Source organism: Octodon degus, unplaced genomic scaffold, assembly GCF_000260255.1.
Source record: "Octodon degus isolate 3935 unplaced genomic scaffold, OctDeg1.0 scaffold00034, whole genome shotgun sequence".
Lineage (NCBI taxonomy): Eukaryota > Metazoa > Chordata > Mammalia > Rodentia > Octodontidae > Octodon > Octodon degus.
Genome location: NW_004524610.1, coordinates 16,589,511 through 16,609,198, shown reverse-complemented (window position 1 = coordinate 16,609,198; position 19,688 = coordinate 16,589,511). Strand labels below are relative to the sequence as shown.

Sequence of the window (19,688 nt, the reverse complement as noted above, 5' to 3'; positions counted from 1 at the left end):
CTGGCATGTGGTGCTGGGGGATTGAACCGCGGTCCCTGATGCTTTGCCAAGCTTGTTCTAAGTAGGTGCCTTAGACCACTGAGCCATCTCTCCAGCCCCACTATGAAAATTTTTGAGCAATGAGTATGTGCAAGTTACTGTGCTAGGCATTCTAGGGCTAAGACATTCATAAAATGTCTAACAGTCTAGCACGTGCATGCCGATGCCCAAGAATCAGCCACAGCTGTCACATACCCTTGCTAAAACATGTGAGCTATTACTCAGATACCATGCTGAAAAAACAGGTTCCTGGGAATAAACTTCTAGCATGTGATTCATTACAACACAAGTGGGAGGCTTAGCTTCATAGAATTTGCTGTATCGTACATGGATTCTTATCGTAAGCACAGTGTAATATACAGAGAGCCTCCTCCCACTCTACCAGCTGATGAAGAATGAAAAATTAAAGAAAGAACATAAGAAAACTGATGTCATAGTGCAGCGCATTGCAGCGTTAGCTGTCAAACCCTGGGAAAAGCAGTAGCCAAATGCAATTAAAATCTGGAAAATCAGAAGAGGCTGCAGGGTACAGTTTTTTCAGGAGAACTGCTGCACATTATCCAAAGTAAAGGCATAGATATGTTAGACTGCAAACTCAGCTGCAATATAAAACTCAAAATCTTCTATACTTTTTGGATTATGAGAAAGGCATTTCATGAAAGGTCCGTATTTTAATTCAGGAGACTTTCCTTAAAGTCTCAGCTCAAGACCTCTTTGCCTTTTAAGCCAACATTTAACCTCTTTGAGCCTTATTTCCTATGTAGCCCAGTGAGAATATCTTGTAGTGTTCTTACACAGAAGAAAGGAACAAGGAAGTACTTCGTTGTTTTTCAGACTTTAGTGGTAATACGCTTGTTTATCCAGTATGTGGTGTATTTCTGGTAAGTATTTGTTTGAGGCATATATACAGCGGTAAGTGAGGTCATGAACTCAATTCTCTCCACAATTCTGGTCTCAAATAAAACTGGACAAGAACTAAATCAAATTTCCCTATAAGGTCAGCACTGGACCCAGACTTTGAATTTGATTTGCTTCTCATCATGCTTGGTTTGTAAACAGAATCATGGCAATAATCAAGGTCATGAATTTAGGTGCCACTCTGCTTACATGTCTCTATACATCTGTATTCATTCAACATTTCACAACATGTATATTCTTCCTGCCATGCACATTAACCAATTTATTGCAAGTCCTATGAGTTTATCTTGCTAACTGACCTCATATTTTCTTCTCACTTTTGTTTCAATTCACTTCCACCTGATTCATTTCTTCTCTGTCTCAAATGCAAATCCACACAGTGCTGTCCAGACCTTCTCACCTCAGCCTTCATTTTTGATCTACCAATAGATCCACCTTCTTAAAAGACACCTTTAGCTTTCCTGTTTAGACACAGGATTGAAGTGGAAAGAAGAGTGAAGTAGGAACAGTGAACTTACACTCTCATCTTGGTCCTTGCCTCAAACTCCTCAAATACTGTGAAAGTCAGTGAAGGTCTTTGGCCTGCAGGTTCCCTACCAATAAACTGAACACATTTGCCCTGATTTTTAGGTCTCTTTCAACTAAAATATTCTTCACATTTTAGTTTTTAAACTTGGGTTTGAACCCAGAAGTTGTGGGGTAAGGTGTATCTCTAGCATTTATTTTGTTGACTGGGTCTCAATAAGTCAGTATCTCAGATTAGGCTCAAACTTGTGACCTGCCTCAGAATTCTAGGATGAAGGACTATAGGCATGCGTACCACATCTGCTCCCTAATTAGAACATTTTTTGCTTATATTTCAGATTCAAATGACATGCAAAATTCTAGCTATGACAATGATTTCAAATTACATAATGATCCTATGAACAATATATAGGAAAAATGTTTTATCAACAAACTGCTTTACTGTACTCTATAAGAGCAAAACTATTCAGCATGTGCCCACCATTGGAGCACCTCACAGCTGCACAAGTGTAGCGGGCAGCTGGCCTCAGCTCTCTCTCATACACCTATCCTCAGCGTGGATGCCAAAGGAAGAGCACTCTGCTCTGTTCACCATTCATTTGTGAGCCAAGGTGTAGCATACGTTTTACTCAAGAGAGCATGACTCTACTAGTTTGATTTTTGCTGAGTAAGGTAAAATAGATGTAAGACCTTTATTCTTCATGCAAAAATTTCGGTGTGAACATTGTTGTGCTTGTGTAATTTTGCTTATCAAAGATAACACTGCAGTGTAACATATGCAGAATGCTTTATCTTTTTTATGTGATAATGAAATTCTCCCTGAAGCCGATTTACTAATTTACAGGACTCCTATGCACATTCCTCTCATATTCTCTTCCTGAATGCTTTTCTTTTTGGGCTTTCTGGAATGCAGTTAGAATGAAAAATGGCACTTAATGAGGAATTTAAAATAAAACCAGCAGACAAAACAATAAAATAACTGATCAATGTAGACAGCTGTTAACTGGCTGAGGAAGATAACGTACAAGAGCTTTTAAATGGCAGCTACCTGGGGTTGCCTGGGTCTATCTTGACCTTCTCCCTCCTCATACTAAGTGGGTGCCAGCAACTGTAAATCCCACCCATCTAACATCAACATTAATTTCCCAAACTTTTCTTAAATTATCTGTATTTAAACTCTGGCTTAGGCTGTGAATTAACCTTTAAATTTTTTTAACCTATGATTTATCTCCTTCAAATCTGTGCTTCATGCTGTAGCCTGAGTGATCCTTTGAGAAGAAGATCATCCGCTTGTGGCTCTCCCTTCTGGAGTTCCTTATGAGTCCCCAGTGCTCAGAGAATCACATCTCAGTGTCCTCCGCAAGGTGTGCTCTTTCTTGATCTCATATCCTTGCACAAAGATTCACTTTGCCTGGAACATCCTGCCTTTATTCTCTATTTAATGATTCTGGTTGATCTTTAGAGAATTACCAAAGACCTTACTTTTCTCTAAAAGCAGTTCCTGAGTCCACTCAGGACAAACTGAGAGATTCTCTATACTGTCTCAACCGCCTTCCTTACACACTGCTTTCTATTTGCATGTCTGTGTTCTCCCCTTAGATTATGAAGGGGAGATTTTGGCTCTGTCTTATCTGGCATAGGACCTAGAACATTAATTACCCAAAATATTTATTGAGAAGTTACAAAGTAGCAGTTGCCATTCTAAGTGGAGGGGATCTTGTAGAACATGGTGGTGTCAAGTGGAAATCTCTCTCTCTGTGAAATTTACCTGTGTAATGACTAAATAAATTACATATTGTGCTAAGAAATGGTAAGTTCTGTAATAGAAATGTGAAGATACTGACAATGCTGATGAGTAGAAGAAGATACAACTTACATGTAATGGTCACATATGCCTCTTAATTCCCACTGAGCATGAACTTGAATCCAGTAAAGGAATGATTCATGCAGATACCAGGGGGCAGAGGATGCCAAACAGAAAGCAATACTTGGAGAAGAGATTGAAAAGTGGTGTACTAGGTGACTTCAAAGGACAGAGAAGATGCTACTGGACTAGAAAATACCAAAGACCAATAGAGAAGAGTAGACCATGGTCCCAGGATAATGGCAGACCTAGGTTTGCTAAGGCTTTCAGACTATTGTAAATTCTTGGCATTTCCTATGTTTTAAAAAATGGACCAACTGGAAGGTCTTTAAACAGGACGTGGATAGGTAAGAAATGGTCTATCAAAAGCTTCCCTTTGTGTAAGGACCAACGTACTGTTGTCACTTATATCTGCAAGAGTGAAGTTTATCAATATGGCTAGGCTCTCCAGTTTATCAAAATGGTGATAAATGGAGACAAAGTCATGTTTCATATCAATCATGAGTTTGAATGTTACAAACTTTGCGAATTGTGGTTAGTTACCTGAACTTTCTAATCTTGCTTGTGAGTTTGGAAAACAGGATAAGTTTTATGAAAGATCAAATGAATGTATTTGCATAAAGAACAAACATAAAGACCAAGAGATAACATAAAATCCAACCACCTCAATAGACAAAACACATGACAATACCCTTGCTTTTATCCAAAATGGATTAACAAGGAGGGGACTTATTCTCCAAATTATGTAAAGTAAATAAACAACAACAAACAAGCACAAGCACACAAACAGAATATAGTAAACAACAGTTCTCAAGACACTAGATATTAGGACAGGGATCCCTGAGAAACACAAAAGAAATCTAACAAACCCCATCATTTCCACAGCTTCTCCTGTGGGGAAAACTCTCAGACCATGATGCAAAATTAAGCAAGCCAGACACAAATGAATTGAGAAAGTAAAACCTGGAATAATAAAGTACCTCCCCGGCCTTCTTTCTACTGGGTCTGAGTCTGTGCTGATGCTGTATCTGGTGTTAAATATTTTAATATCAAAATGCAATAAAAACTAGAAGTTCAAAGTCTAGAGAGGACACAATTAACATAAAATTGCAATAAAGTTTTCATTTTCTTTATGCTCAGAGTGAGTACACAACCCATTGAGAGTATGAAAGAGGGATTCTTCACCAACCCTCGGGTTGGTTCTTAGCAGAAAAAACCATCAGATATGCTCTGAAATCTAAACAGGAACTGAGGGGGCTGCAAACACGTGTAAGGCCAAGACATGCGAAAGCACGTGGAGTGTGTGCTGGGTGAAATGAACAGAGGATGTGAGACTAAGGGAAGGGGGCAAGGCCGCAGGTGCCAGATCGCAGGGCACCACCACTTCACAGTAGGGAAGCTGACCTAATACTATAGACACTCAGGAGCCACCTGCGGCTTAGTGAAATTACACACTTGCACCTTTAATTTTTATAAATCCCTTTACCTTGCATAGAGAATGGATTAGAAGAGAAAACCAGGTTCAGAGAAATGACTAAAAGACCACCATTTAGGTGACAGTTTATATGTATGAAATAGAGATCAATAAAAGTCAATAGATTGCACAAATTCTAGGAAGATGACTTTTTGTAGTAAATCATGACAGATTTCCTATGAGGAAAAACATATAAAAAGACCCAAAGATGAACATCCAGATTTGTATGATGGAGAAAAGTAATATTTACTGAGCTAAGAGGCAAAGAAAGAGGGGAAACTTTTACAGATGGAGATCCAGCAATTCTGGAAATGCAGAATTTAAGATGCCTAAGGGAGAGGCAAGTAGAGCTATCCAAACATCAGCAGGAAGGTTTGGTTAGAATCACTGCTGGAAACACATTTAAGATTCATCAGCACATACAGAGTGTTTGCTCTACGGGTGTGCGGGAGAGGTCACCCAATAAAAGGTGTTTGTGGAAAGATAAATGGGATAGGACCCTGGACAGCACCATTATTTAAGGGATAGACAAAAAGGCAAAAAGAGACACAAGAAAAAAAAAATCAAAAGATGGCAGGAAAGCTGTAAAGGCATGACCTCAGGACAGCGGAAGGAAGAAGGTCTAAGAGTGTCACAGCCAGGACCGGTGGCACACAGCTGTAAGCCCAGCACCTAGGAAGCTGAGGCAGGAGGATTGCTACAAGTGCAAGGCCAACCTCAGCTACATAGTGAGTTCAAAGCCAGCCTGGGTTACATGGCAATAACCTGTCTCAAACAATAGCAACTTGAGAGTTGTGAACAGAACAATAGTGGCAATGTAGCAGAGATAAGTAAAGGAATGAAAATCAAGTGCACCAAGTTAACAATAAAAGATGTTGCTAAACTCTGGAATGATGCTAAACCTACAGAAAATCTGTGTTGACAGAATGAAACACATCATGTCAGAGTAACAGCAATGGGGGCTAAGAAAGATGTCTGTAGGCAATAGGTGCGGAGGAAGCAGAGGCAGCAGGTGGTCTCCTGTTCTCAGCTGAGATGTAGGAAGTAAGAACTTCAGATGTGGGAATATGAAGAGACTGTGAAATGGACCAAAGGAGAGCAGGAAAAATTTTAAACACATTCCATTAGAAATGAGAAAGAGTTAATTTTGAAGTGTAGAATAATCGTCAAGGATCTTAAGAGAACTGAAGAACACATCATTTCTGACCTACTCCTAATTGCCCCCCAGGGCTTCTAATCCCTATCTTCTACAGTAATAAATAGTCATTTGGTTGTGTTCATGGGCACCACACACCCCTGCCTCATCCAGCTGCAGAGCTGTGATGAAAACTCAAGCACCCTGTACCTACTGGCCAAAGTCAAGTGAAGAAGACATCACTCCCAACCACCAGCCAGGAGGTAGAGCAGAAAGAAAAGGGACAGGAACTTATGACTGCTGCTAGGTGTGTTAGTTGATGCATTGTGTCAACTTGGCTGAATCAGCTCGGGCAGATCTCAGCGTGGGAGCCTCGCCCTGCAGGTGGGCAGGGTCCAGGAATTGAGAAAGGCAGGAAGTCGCCCTGCCTGTTTTCCTTCCGCCTGGTCCTGCTTCCCTGGAGAAGTCTCAGTCATTGGAGGAGCTTGAAGGCAGCCGCACCACTTTGGAGGAGCTCAGATCTTCACTGTGGAGCGCTGGTCTTCACAGTCAGCACAGAAGGAAGAGAGAGGCTTGATGGACGCCGCTGCAGCTGCTGCTCCTCCTCTGCTCTTCATTGTTTTCTGCTGCATGAACTGCTGTTTGCCTTGGAGCCAGCGGAATATGGACTGAACCTCCAGTAACTGTGAGCTAAATAAACCTTTCCTTCCTTCATTTTGAGTGTTGAGTATTTGACCCAGCAACGAATAAACAGTAACTAAGACACTAGGCCATGGGCGGAACAGATGATCTGGGAGAATTATCAAACCAGAAAAGGAACAGATGAAGGTCATTTGGAGAGGACAGATTTTTTGTCATCCTTTATGGAGATCTCCCTTGACAAAACAATCACTTAGCAGAAATCAGTAGACTGTAACAAATGTGCAGGAATATGCAGGAATTTTACAAAGTTCAACAAAAGAAGCATGATAGACAGATAGGCAGGCAGACAGACAGACACACACACACAAATACAAGCATTACACAAAATTCCATTTATATAAGCTAGCATTAACTTACAATGTTAAGGTCAGCCATGAAAATTATGACTTGGCAGGGATTGAGCAAGAGGGAAAATTCTGTAAATGACTCCTGTTTGAGGTCTTCTCTGTGTGCTGATCCTGTGGGTGTGTCTAGTTTTATGTTCTCAAGACTGCAATTTGTAGTGTGTTCATGTTTCAGTACGCCTATCGTACTTCAAAAACTGAGTTGTAACCTAACTTACTAAAAATATATGTGAATTTATGAGACAGCAAGCTTTATAAGTGTTTGAAATAAAGGTAACACTGTTGACAAGCATGAGATAAGACCTACTACAACCTGGGAGTCTTTGTTTCACAACAGTACGAGCTTGGTGGACAACTGACTTAAATATGTACAGTGCTTGAGCTGCAATTGCCTTTTGAGAAGTTCATTCTAAGAAAGTCAGCAATATAAGCTTTATGCAAATATGTTCAATACATTATTCATAAGGTGGAAAATTTTAGGAGGGACAGAAATATTCCCCAATGAAGAAATAATTATATAAATTCATATAAGCTCATGATTTGATATGTCAGTAACTTTCAGAATTCTGAGACGGGACTAAAAAAGTGAATTTTTAATGCTATTCCAAATACATATAAAAATGTCAAAATGTGTTTATGTCTGGGTAGAAGGATTTTGTTTTTGGTTTAAAATACTGTATATTTTCTGGATTTTCTAGGAAGAGCATGAAAGCCAGGGAGATAACTCAGTAGTATAAGCGTCTGCTTGGCAAGGGCAAGGTCCTGAGTTCAAACCCCGGTACCAAAAAAACCAACCAAGCAACAACAACAACAACAACAACAAAAACAAAACCCACTAACTTAAGGGCCAGTCAAATAGCTCAGTGGATTAAAATGCCTGCAAGCAGACACAGGGCTCAGGGTTTCCATCCCTGGGCCTGCCTTGATGGCCCCACCCCTGGGGCAACACCCTGAGACAGCAATTGAGACTGGGTGTGGTGGCATGTGCCTGTAATCCCAGCTCTTGGGAGGTTGTAAACAGGCAGAAGTGAGACCCTGAACACGCTGATCTAGAAGTGAGACCCTGAACACGCTGAAGAGCCTTACCTAAAATACAAAAAATAAAGCATGAAATATTTTATTGATCATGAGTTTAAAAGAAAATCATGAGTGGCACGGTTGTATTTGCTTTTATCCTGGAGTTTCCTAGATTGCTTTATAGCACACCTAACAATTACATCCTGCAGCATAAGAATTTGATGAAACATTTGACGGTGATGTGAAGGAACAAAGTGTCTCTAAATCAACATAACTTTCATCCTTCTTGACTCCCTGGGAACAAAGAAGAAGTTCTTAAAATACTAAGTCAAAAAAGTAAGAAGCCCTCATCTGTCATCTATGGATTTGCCAAACCATTAAATAAGCACCATGCAGTGCTGAACCTGTCGGCTCGTATGCAAAAGTAAAAATAAAGTCATTCTAAGCATGAGCCATGGCTTAGCCACATGCCCCTCTCATCTGGCTAGGCTGCACAGGGCAGAAGGTCAGAGGGTGATGTGAGCTGATGGGCTGGGGACCCTGTCGGGAGAGGAAAGAAGAGCAGAAGTATAGACTTGGGTTCAGCCTCAGGGCTGCTGCTCCAAGTACAGAGCTACTACTTTGATCTTCTTCCAACTGCTTTCCCTTTTCCCCCTTGATTCCAAGCTAAAGAGGTGAAATCCAGCAATGACAAAGGGGAATCGACACCTGGGGGTAATAACTTAGCTGGCTCACCAGGGAACCAGAGCCCTGTTTGAAGTGGACTGCAGGGGAGCCCCAGGAAAGCCTGGCGCAAGGAGGCTGGGGCCACAGGAGTAAGGGGGAGCCTTCAAGGGAAAGAAGAAAGCACATGATGGAGAGAAGGAGTTAAGAGCCTACTTCAGTGGAAAAATACAGAGAACTTGGTTCTAGCAAGGGACTCTTCCTGGTCAAGTTGAGACATTTGCTTTGTAAAAGCTTGCTAATTTTCATATTGGTTGATAATCTTTATAAGAGTGTGACCCAGAAAGAATTGTCTGATATTCTTCATCATACTCAATTTATAAAATAACACTTTCTCAAAGTAATGTCCTTTTCTATATTTCATCTTTAAATGATGCTGTTCACTCTAATGCTTACATCAATTTGAAGAGGACACAGAATGTAATTTATGTTTAACTAACACGATAACACATCCCTATGTCTAAAATGTATACTTTATTTCTTTCTGTAATGTATTGTAGTAGAAAGTTTGCAAGGATGCCAACTGCTTCCTACACTTAGTCAAGGTCAAGAATAAAGTCTTATCATCTCGAGAAAACAGTTAATGGGATGTGACAGATATCTGCAGCACAGAAAGGACTAAGGTTGTGATTGTCTTTATACATCTACGTTGCCTTTCTGCAAACCTGTCTGTCAAATACTAGCAAATTTACTGCATTAAATTTAATAGATACCCAGAGGCTGAACTGTCCCAAAAGTTTAAATGCTGTGTGTGTGTGTGTGTGTGTGTGTGTGTGTGTGTGTGTTAGCTAGTTGTTCAAAAATCCTGAAGAGAAGAACAGAACAGAAATTTTGTCGTAGGGACATGCAGAGCAGTGATGGCACTTCGCATAGCTTTTTTTTGGGGGGGGTGGTTTTAACACTGATGAAATTTTTATTTATTTATTTTTTTTCAAAGTTTTATTGATAAACAGATAGCAATGAGACAGTTTCAAATCAAATTGGAAGTACAGTTTCAACAAATAATACACTGCATATATTCTTCTAGTGGTTAATTGCTGTACAAGATGCGGACTTGTGATCCTATTTACAAACATCATTAGAACAAATCATTCTATTCATTAAGAGAATGCAACTATATATCTATCCTAACCATTTTGAATACATAGATACAAAATGGACATTCATCGGTATACCCATTTTTTCTAAGTTCCGTTATTGAATATTATAGGTGTGTAAACTCAGCAAAATATTCTAAAAGAGTCATAGCTTTTGATGGTACAAACAGCCCGCTGTGCCATGGGTGACCGAGGCACTCGACCACTGAGTTAAATGAAAGATTTTAGAAAAATTCCAGTCCCACTTCACTTTTGATCTCTAGACTATGGAACTATAACTTTGTACCTTTTAACCCATGTTTCTTTGTGTGCTTTTTTTCCATCCCTGGTTGCTACTTTATGTTCTATGCAGTCAGCCATTTTTATTTGTCAAGTTGTCTCATGCAAGAGAGATTACACAGCTTTTGTCTTTGCATAAGTGTTTGATTCAGCATAATGTCTTCCAATTTTAAGGACAAATAATATTCTTATATATGTTAGATTATTATTATGAATAATGATACTGTTAGAAAATGTTTAGAATATTATTCAGCTTTTTAAGAAGACTTTAATATTCTGTTTTCTAATATTAGAATTTTATTATAATATTCAAAAATAATCTACTTTAATATTAACATATTACATAGTATAATTTATATATTATATTTGTACGTCTCCCTCACGGGCAATTTATTGATTTATCAGTACTTCAGGTGTTTCCATAATATAGATGTTGTGAATAATGCTATGAAGGACACAGGAGTGCAGACAGTTTATAAGGTGCTAATGTCATCTGAGTACTGAGTAGACATTTAAAAAAATTATTTATTTTTATTTTATTTTATGTATTTGGTACAGGGTCTCACTGTGCAGCTCAGACTCATGGAGAGCCTACTGTTTGCAGTCTTCTCAGTGCTCAGATTACAGGTGTGCGCCACCACGGCTGGTCTCAGTGGCTGGCTCAGCGCACCCAGGGGTGGGGCCAGCTTGGCCTGTAGGATGGAACCCCGGTCCCTGTGCTTGCCTGAGCAGGTGCTTCGTCCCCTGAGCTATCTCACTGGCCCTTGAGTAGACATTTTAATGCATTGTGTCAAATGGGTCCAGGACGGGTTCCCATGTCTTCTTATCAATACAGCCTATAGTGTCTTCCTTCCCTGGCAGGAGCTAAGCTGTTTCCAAATGACCCGGAAGCTATGAAATCAGGACTTAGAGACCACTTCAATGCCAACTTCATAGCCCTTCCACTGAAACCCAGATGGGAACATGGATCTTGCATGGTCAAAGTCTAGTTAGTGGAAAGTAAACTCATTTTTTAATCTCAAAAAACAATTACAGTTACTGTCCACTAAAAATGACTACACACTTACAGAATCCCAACCAAAAGTAAGTCATTCATCAACAAAAGATGGAGGAGCAATGGCCTCCTCTCCAAGCATGACATGCACAATATGTTCAGTGATAACAATGAAAACTTGAGTAATAAATATTCTTTAGCCAAATCCAAACTGTAGCACTGATGGGAAAACTACAAAAGAACTCATGATACTCAGGGAAAATCTGCATAATTAATAAGTTGAAGACTGTCCTGATCTCCTTTAGTGCCACCAAAATTAGAAGAAAACCTCTTGACACTTAAATCCAAATCTATTCCAGAACACATTCTTGTCTGGTGGGTAAATAATAATTCTATTATGAGTAACATTTATTGGACACTTCATACGTTGCAGGTAGCATCCTGAAATCTTCGGGGGTGTAACCTCATTTGAATTTCACAAAAACATAGGAGATCGGCAGCAGTATTTTCATCTACTTTCCAAATGCATAAACTGAGACAGAAAGGTACAATGTTCTGCATAAAACCTTACAGCCAGCACATATCAAGTCCAGCTTTCTAACTTAAGTATTCTGACCCACAGTCTATGCCATTTATCATATTAGGTTGCCTTTGTAAGAACTTTATATAATTTTTTCCAAAACTAAAAGAAAATCTACAGTTGTTGAGATCCATTCAATCTTATGTGGAAATTCCAGAAATCAGGAAAAAGTTTTCTTTTATTTAATCTTTCATACAAATAACTCAAAGGGACAAGAGTATTCAGACAATCCATCTGCAGTGTAACCACATAAAAGGGCAAACTCAAGCCCATTAACAAAAGCGCACATGGAATCCTCCAAGGAGCCAGATGTCACCCTTGGAGAAGGAACATCCTCCCTGTTCTTCGCCAAGACATGGAGCAGGTCACTCATCAACAAAAGATGCAGGAGCAATGGCCTATTTACCATGCAGGGTCCAAGCATGCATGACTCGTTTGGTAATAGCAATCAAATTTTGAGTAATAAATACTCTTTAACAAAATCCAAACTGCAGGATAAACAGGAAAGCAAACTATAAACGTATGCATAATAGATCTGGAAAGTTTGCCTAATTAATAAGTTAAAGATTACCCTAATCCCCTTTCTGTGTTTAGTACTTAATATAGAGTGGAGGTACATCCTCCTCCTGCCCTCAGCTTCAAATCCTCCAAAGAATGCTAGGAAAATCAGGCAACCAAACAAGCAGCTTTTGATTCTCAGGCATTCTATTTATCATTTGGGAAGCAGACTTGGGCTGCATGATAAATAGTAGTTTCATAATTTGATAGATACAAGTTTAGTTTCAATAAATAAGACCTTCACAAGGAAGCTGCAAAAAAAAAAAAAAAAAAAAAAAAAAAAAAAAAGCAGAGAAAATCAGCAGCATTTTTTTCTTTCCTGAAAAATCTATAAGTAGCAAGCATCAGAATCCCTAAACTGAATCTATACAGACCTCACTGTTTGATTTATAAATTCTTTCTAGGCTCAATTTAATTGAATTTAGGAAACTAAAATTACTGGAGCTGAGAAGATTTATGACTACATTTTATCTCCAGCACAGGGGGTCTTTGGATTATGCAAGAGTCAAGGGAAGAGGCAGCCTCTGCTGCATTTGCTGTAACATGAAGCCAGGGCGTAGAGAGGGTGGAGGGAATAAAGCTCCAGAAGAAACAAGAACAAAAGTTTCCATTATGTGGAAAGAGTTTGGGCTTATGGGGTCTGTCTCCTTCTCCCCTAACATCTAGTCCAATCTTATTTCCATTCAAGAAACACTGAGTCGCAATAATACTAAAGAAATGACTAAGATAAAAATCCTGTGATGAAACCTTTCCTTCAGTACATAAAACAGTGCCCACTCCATACTTAGAAGTGTAGGTTACCCATGGGGTAAGATGTAGCTAATGAAACTGAGTTAACATTTCAACAATGAACTTTAATTGTTCAAAATAAGAGTTTTAAATCATCTTTTCCTTAAAGAAATGAAAATGACTCTTGTTTTCCTTCTTCCAAAATTCGAACAAATAGGATATTTTGCATTTTAGTAACATGTTTTGATATCAACACTCATATGTAAAACATACTCAGGGTAGACAGGACATCTGAAAGATAAAAGGTAAGTAAGTGCCTGCTTCAACTTCCAACTCCTGGAAAATCCAGTGCTATAGATATATTTCTCTAGCCAGATTTTCTCTATAATCATAAGCATAGTTTGATTTTATATTACTCTGCGTTTCTTCCTCACTTATTACTTAATATTATTTCTTAGGAAAAGAAAATGAGATTAAAAGGAAAGAAATGAGTTTCACTCATTTCATTTTAATTTTCATTAAAAAAAAACTTCTAGAAAAATGATGTAACAGCTTTCAGTTTGTGAAGCGCACACAGGCTACCCACTGCAACACATGTATTGGCACATAGCCAAGGGCAATATGATTTTGAAGATCAAAGCACTAAATGTCATGATAAATTTTAGATTTTTTTTTTATTTTTTGAGTTAGGGTATCCCTAAGCAGCTCGCGCTAGGCTTAAGCTCTTGATCTTGTTGCCTCCAGCTCCTGGGTACCGGGTCTGTAGACATGCACCACCATGCCTGGATAGACCTTAAAACATTTTAATGAAGATAAATCACAGAATACATACTTCTTTCATTCAAAGGCTTTCTGATGCTGACTGCCTGCAGATGCGACACCTTCCAGTGCTGCAGATGAAACCCCACTGACAGCACCACATACTATGGGATGTTGCCTTTTCCTGGAAGCCTTGATTTCCTTTTCTCTCCTTTAACAACTAGTTGTGTCCTATGACACTTCCTTGGATTACTAGCTGCATACGCATTCATCTCTCCCCTTTCATAAATGTTATTAGGACAAGAGCTACATATAACATAGCTTAAATTCGTTTTATTACCTACAACAGACCCTGAAATAAGCCAAGTGCTGTGTAACCACCTGTTGAATGATTCAGTGCTTGAATGAATGAGTGGATGAAAAGATTTATGAAGGTTAACAGCCTAATTTGCATAAAGTACTTACTATTATCCAATATACTCTATTCTATATACCTGTCCTTACTATTGTTTGTGTCAGTCCATTAGAACGTTAAGCTCCAAGAAGAAACTTCAATTTGACAACCTGCTGTAGCCTCCCTGCTAGAAAAATACCTAACACATAACTTATGGTCAATAAATACTTGTCAAAGTAATTTTTAAGTTAATGAGTGAAGAGTATTGCCTTCCATAAACAGGTACTAGGATGTAACATATTGGCCGTGATCTTCTTTTTTCTTTTTTTCTTTTTTTTTTTCATTTTATGTATGTGGCACAGGGTCTCACTACGCAGCTTGGACTCATAGTGATCCTCCTGTTTTCAGCCTCCCCAGTGCTGGGATTACAGGAGTGCACCACCACGCCCGGACTCAGTTGCTGGCTCAGTGCACCTCGGGGTCAGGGCCAGCATGGCATGCAGGACCGGGAATCCAACCCTTGTTGCTGCACTTGCCAAAGCAGGCTCTTAGTCCACTGAGCTATTTTGCCTGCCCTGGACATGAGTTTTTATAAGAGCAGAGGAAATCAGTCATATCATTATGACAATGTAAGAAAAAAATAAGTTTGTAGACATGCTTGAGGTTTTTATAATGATAGTTCTTACCACAACAAAAATTATAATCTTCAGTCTCAGTCATTTGGACTATAACAAGAGTTTTAGTGGGGAAGGACATTGCCAAAATAATGCTTATCCATCCATCCTATAGATACTCTGTAACACACCTGGCACGAGCAAGGACATCGCCAGTTAGGGCGGCAGTAGTCATGGTATTCTCACATAGCACTAAGGCTGTGGCGGTGATGAGCACAGTGGACAGAAGTCGTAGGCAGGAAAGGCACCTCTAACTCAAGGCAGAAAATGCTTCTCAGGGAAGTGGACTCCCAAATTACAGTGAAAGAGTAAGAGTTCTCAATGAAGAAGATGGGTGTGTGCTTTTTCAGAAAGAATAATAGACTGATGCCAGCTCCAAGTGAGCAGGGAACTTCCTATGTGAGTTTTGAAATAGAATAAGACAGGAGAGATTGAATCAGGAAAAGAGGAATTATGACCTCCCCTTTCAGTCTTCCTATGCAGAGAGCCAAGGGGCTGGAATCTGGACATAAGTGATCCACAAAGAGGTGGACAAAGGGAAGGGTGACATGACAAGGAAGGGCATTCCAGGACAAACCCAAGTGTTTCCATTGGTGGATGCTTCCTTTTGTGGGTACGTGAAGATCTAAGAAATTAATGGTTTCACAAATTTAATGCTTTATTTAAAAAAGTATTATTCAGGCACAAATTGGAATTATTCTCTATGATGGAAAGACTGTATGAGCTGGAACTATGAGTGATTTTTATTTTATTTTCTATAACCTTGTGTGTCTTGTAAAAGTAAAAGGAAATATGTCAGTTCTGAATGTTGTAATAAAAACATTAAACTGAGAGCTAATATTTGTCTAAATCACTTAAGGATAGTCTCTTCTAAGAACTACAAAGATAGGGACAAACAGAGCTCTTCTATAAATGCTAACTAAATATTGTAAATGAGTTAATGAATAAAATATTCTTCAATTCAGTATTTGGAACGCATCTGATTTTTCATCACCAACACAAAATCAGCATTAGAAAAGAGAACATGGGGGCCTGCCCATTAGCTCAGTTGTTTAAGTGCCTGCTTAAACAAAATAGTCAGTCTCAGGATGCTGTGGTTCGATCCTCAAGCCAAACCAGACCTGCCCTTAAGGCATCCTGAGCCCACCAAAAAAAAAAAAAAAAAAAAAAGAAAGAAAAAAAGAAAATGAGAGAGAAAGAGAACATGCTTTTCATTTTTCATCTGCTTTGTTTCTTATCAGCAACATTCACAGAATTAAAAAAGAGGAACAGAGGAATCAGTTCCTAAAGTCCCGAGATATTTTATTAAGAAGACGTGGTTAAAACATATTTCCTACAGTTGTGATGTATTATTAGAGGAAAAATTTCTTTCTTGTGTAAAAGACATTTTAATGGAAGAATGTGAAAATAGAAGACTGAATTTAAGCACAATTGAAAAACAAATATTTTCTGATATTAATATGTAATGTCTGATATTAAAAAATATTGTCTGATATTAAGAAAATTAAATGTTCCTTCAGAAACATTTTCCATGGGTTGTCACTTCAATATGGAATTAACATTGTATGCTGTGTATACTCCTCTTAAACATATCAAAACGAAATATTATTTCTCTCCCTTCAGTTATAGAAAGCATTTGGAGATAATAGAAACATTATTTAGCTTATATTACTATGCTGTATAAAATACTATTGTAGGCTAATTCTTCAGGAATTCAATATAGTCTGTGGGAATATTAATAGATCAATGTAACCATTTCATAGTTTTTGTCCTACATCAGCTCCTCTTTGCACTTTAGGTGAATCAAGATGGTCTGAAAGTTTGTTATTAGAATCCCTGAGTCCTGCTAACTTCAGATAAAAGCAAACCACAAAAGACTTAATTTAATGTAACATGTCAGGCATGTTTGGAATTGTTTGCCCCCCACTTGGCTCACACAATATTAATATTTCTTTTCACAGAAATGCATGCATACAATATAGTAGCAACTGAAATAATAAAAATAGCATATGGTGCTATTTTAATGGCTGTGTTCTCAGCTAACTTAACCCCTCCAAAACTGCTAGATGATAAGCCTAGATGGAGTGCTCATGATGAAAAGACAAAACGAGGTAGAGAAAGCTGAGCTTCTACCCTACCCTGTCTGCAGGACCCACGCCACTGACCGCTGCACAATGCCATTTCTTAATCATTCAACACCAGCTACTTATTATTGGTAGCAGTATTTTGACCACTAATGGAGATGCCAAATAATTAACAATTCTATAATCTACACTTTCTTCTAATTCTTACTGGACTTTCCCTGGTTAGCTTCCCTCTTGTTTCTCTATGAACATGATACTTTGCTTTATCTGCAAATAGATTTATCCTGCTACCCTTTATATTTAAATTCTATTCCTTCTGGCTTATCTATCTAACCACTTCTGACTGAGCTAATACCTAAAGACCATATTTCAGGTAGCTCAGGTTTTTTACATAAGGGACTAACACAGAGCAATGTCTAACACTCCTGGCTGTGCCCCGATAGCATCTCCATGTGGCTCAGCTTCTTGAATCGCAGACTGGATAAACACACAAGTACACGCTTCTCATTTAAACAAAAATGCCCGCAGTGCCTTATCAAAATGAATTTGTTCAGGGAACGCTTGACTCTACTGCCTCAGTACTTACTGGAACAATTTATGTGGATGACTGAGTTTGTATTAAGGCTTCGGGGCACTCAGGTACATTCCCATTTGAGGATTTTTTTCATCATACTCAGTTATTTTACCAATGTCATGTTTTTAGGAACATGACAGAATGGAATGGGAAGGTGTTGTTTGTAGGGAATCGCTTAATAAAGAGCGAAGAGCAACTAACAGGAGAATAAAGACACCATGATGAGAACCCCTCCTAGCAATTTAAAGGATGCTGTGGGCCATTCTTCCCTCAGAGGTACTGACCCAGCCGTGAAGAGCCACCCTCAGCCATCCTGGGCCGAGTGCCGTGTGCAGTGGCTGCCCTGGTGGAAGCCACTGTTAAATCACTATAAACAAGAGGCATCTTCTATGCCACACAGGTAATTTTGCAAAAGTGTTTTTGAATGAAATTCTTAGAGAAAATGCACAAAGGGAAGTTCCGCAGCTGTCTGTGAAAGTCACGGTCGCAGTGCCGTGGGGTGCAACGCCCCAGCTCTGATCTCTTTCCGTCTTGATCCATTGCGGTTATTGCTGAGAGGAAAGCAAAGCTGTATGATCTGTCCAAGACACGGTGCTGCTGGCACCTTTGCCCAGTGTCTGCTGCAATTTTGAAGTTTTTAACATGAGAGATATGCAGGAAAAGACCCTGGGAGCAAAGCAGATTGTCCCTAAGAAAACTGCATCGTGGTTTCTGACACAGTTTAATCAGTCCATCCATAATTCCCAAGGCCAAATGTATGTACTGTTGGGGCCAGGCAGATAGCTCAGTCAAATAAGTGCTTGTCTCGCAAGCACAGAGTCCTGAGTTCAATCCCCGGTACCACAAAAAAAAAAAAAAAAAAAAAGTAGGTACTGTGAAAAGCAATGGCTATCTTTCATGGGGCATTTGCTATGAATCAAACATTTAACAAAATTCCATCAAATTTACTCTTCATTGAATTTAGTCTTCAATCTTTACCAGATTTCTGGGAGAAAGATGTGGCTAGAAAGAATGTGAAATGTAGACATTAGCAAGTAAAGGAATGAGCTTTGAACTCAGGTCTTTTTGTGTTTAAGATCTGAGGTCCTTCCATGACACTGAGTCCAAGTAGAGCGGCCAAAACAAAATCAGCTGAGATGAAAGCTTTATCCTACAGCCTAATTCTAAAAGCTGACCTGCAGTATGCACTATTTCAAATAGCTAGACTTGGTTAGCATATATGCCAAGAAAACTGTAGCAATAAAAGCCTACAATTTAATATGAAAGGAAAAGATGCTAACTGAAGTTACTTTAAACTTAAATCAGAATATAAAAGCTTTTAACTATCTAAAACATAGCACGGCTGAAAAGGAAGATAACCAACACTTTGTTCATTTTTGTTGCTCTCCTTGACATTTGTGAGCTATATTTCAACCTACTAACCAGGGTATAAATGCTGAGTCTGATTTCATGAACTGCACTAAATACTAAATGAAATAATAAAATAGTGGCACAGACTATTCACAAAGGGAGCTTGCATGAAATTTTTTAGCTTGTACCTGGATCAGTGTGAACATTAGTAATAATGTAACATTATTAGCACTTTACTTTTAAGTACTTTATCAACTATTAATTTTGCACATAATACGTACTTGGTGTATGTAATTTAAAATGAACACATTTAAGTAGAGAATATATAATCACATTAAAAAAAACTAAAAATAAGTAAATGTACTGCTACTCTGACGTACAAATTCAGAACATGAAACCCTTAAAGATAGCATGAATTTTATTTTTGCCTTTTTGAGACAGGGTTTTGCTATGTTGTTCAGGCTGGACTTAAACTCAGTTTTCTGGCCTGGGCTGGTTTTGAGCTTGCAGCAATTCTCCTGCTTCAGCCTCCCAAGGGCTGGGACTACAGACGTGCGCCACCATGCCCCATCGATATTATGAAATTTGGAAACCCAGTGCCCATCTTTTGAGATCTAACTGCTTAACTGTCTTTCCGTTTTGTTTTCCTAGTAATTTTATAGAACTATTCTTTGAGTTTTCTGTTACATAATTTTGTTGGCAGAACTCTCCCCATCAGCATTAAGCAATTATCTTCCCATCAACATTATTTTAAGAAAACTCACTCTGGAAATCATACAGGCACAAAGCCAATTTATGCTTGTAATTTGGAGGAGGAAAAATGCTGTGAACATTTTTCACAAGTCAGGAAACTACTTCTAAAGCCAGAAAAATAC

The 19,688-nt window shown here is 38.8% G+C and overlaps 1 protein-coding gene and 1 long non-coding RNA gene across 8 annotated transcripts in view; one reads left to right on the top strand and one right to left on the bottom strand.

Moving 5' to 3' along the window:
* Positions 1–6,401, top strand: part of LOC111816541 — a 19,635-nt gene extending 13,234 nt beyond the window's left edge. The window contains exon 3 of the long non-coding RNA XR_002820906.1: positions 6,263–6,401. This is a non-coding gene — a long non-coding RNA (uncharacterized LOC111816541). The remainder of the gene's footprint in view (positions 1–6,262) is intronic.
* The window catches only part of Eya4 (EYA transcriptional coactivator and phosphatase 4), a 286,279-nt gene that overhangs the window by 116,030 nt on the left and 150,561 nt on the right, over positions 1–19,688 (bottom strand). The window lies entirely within an intron of this gene.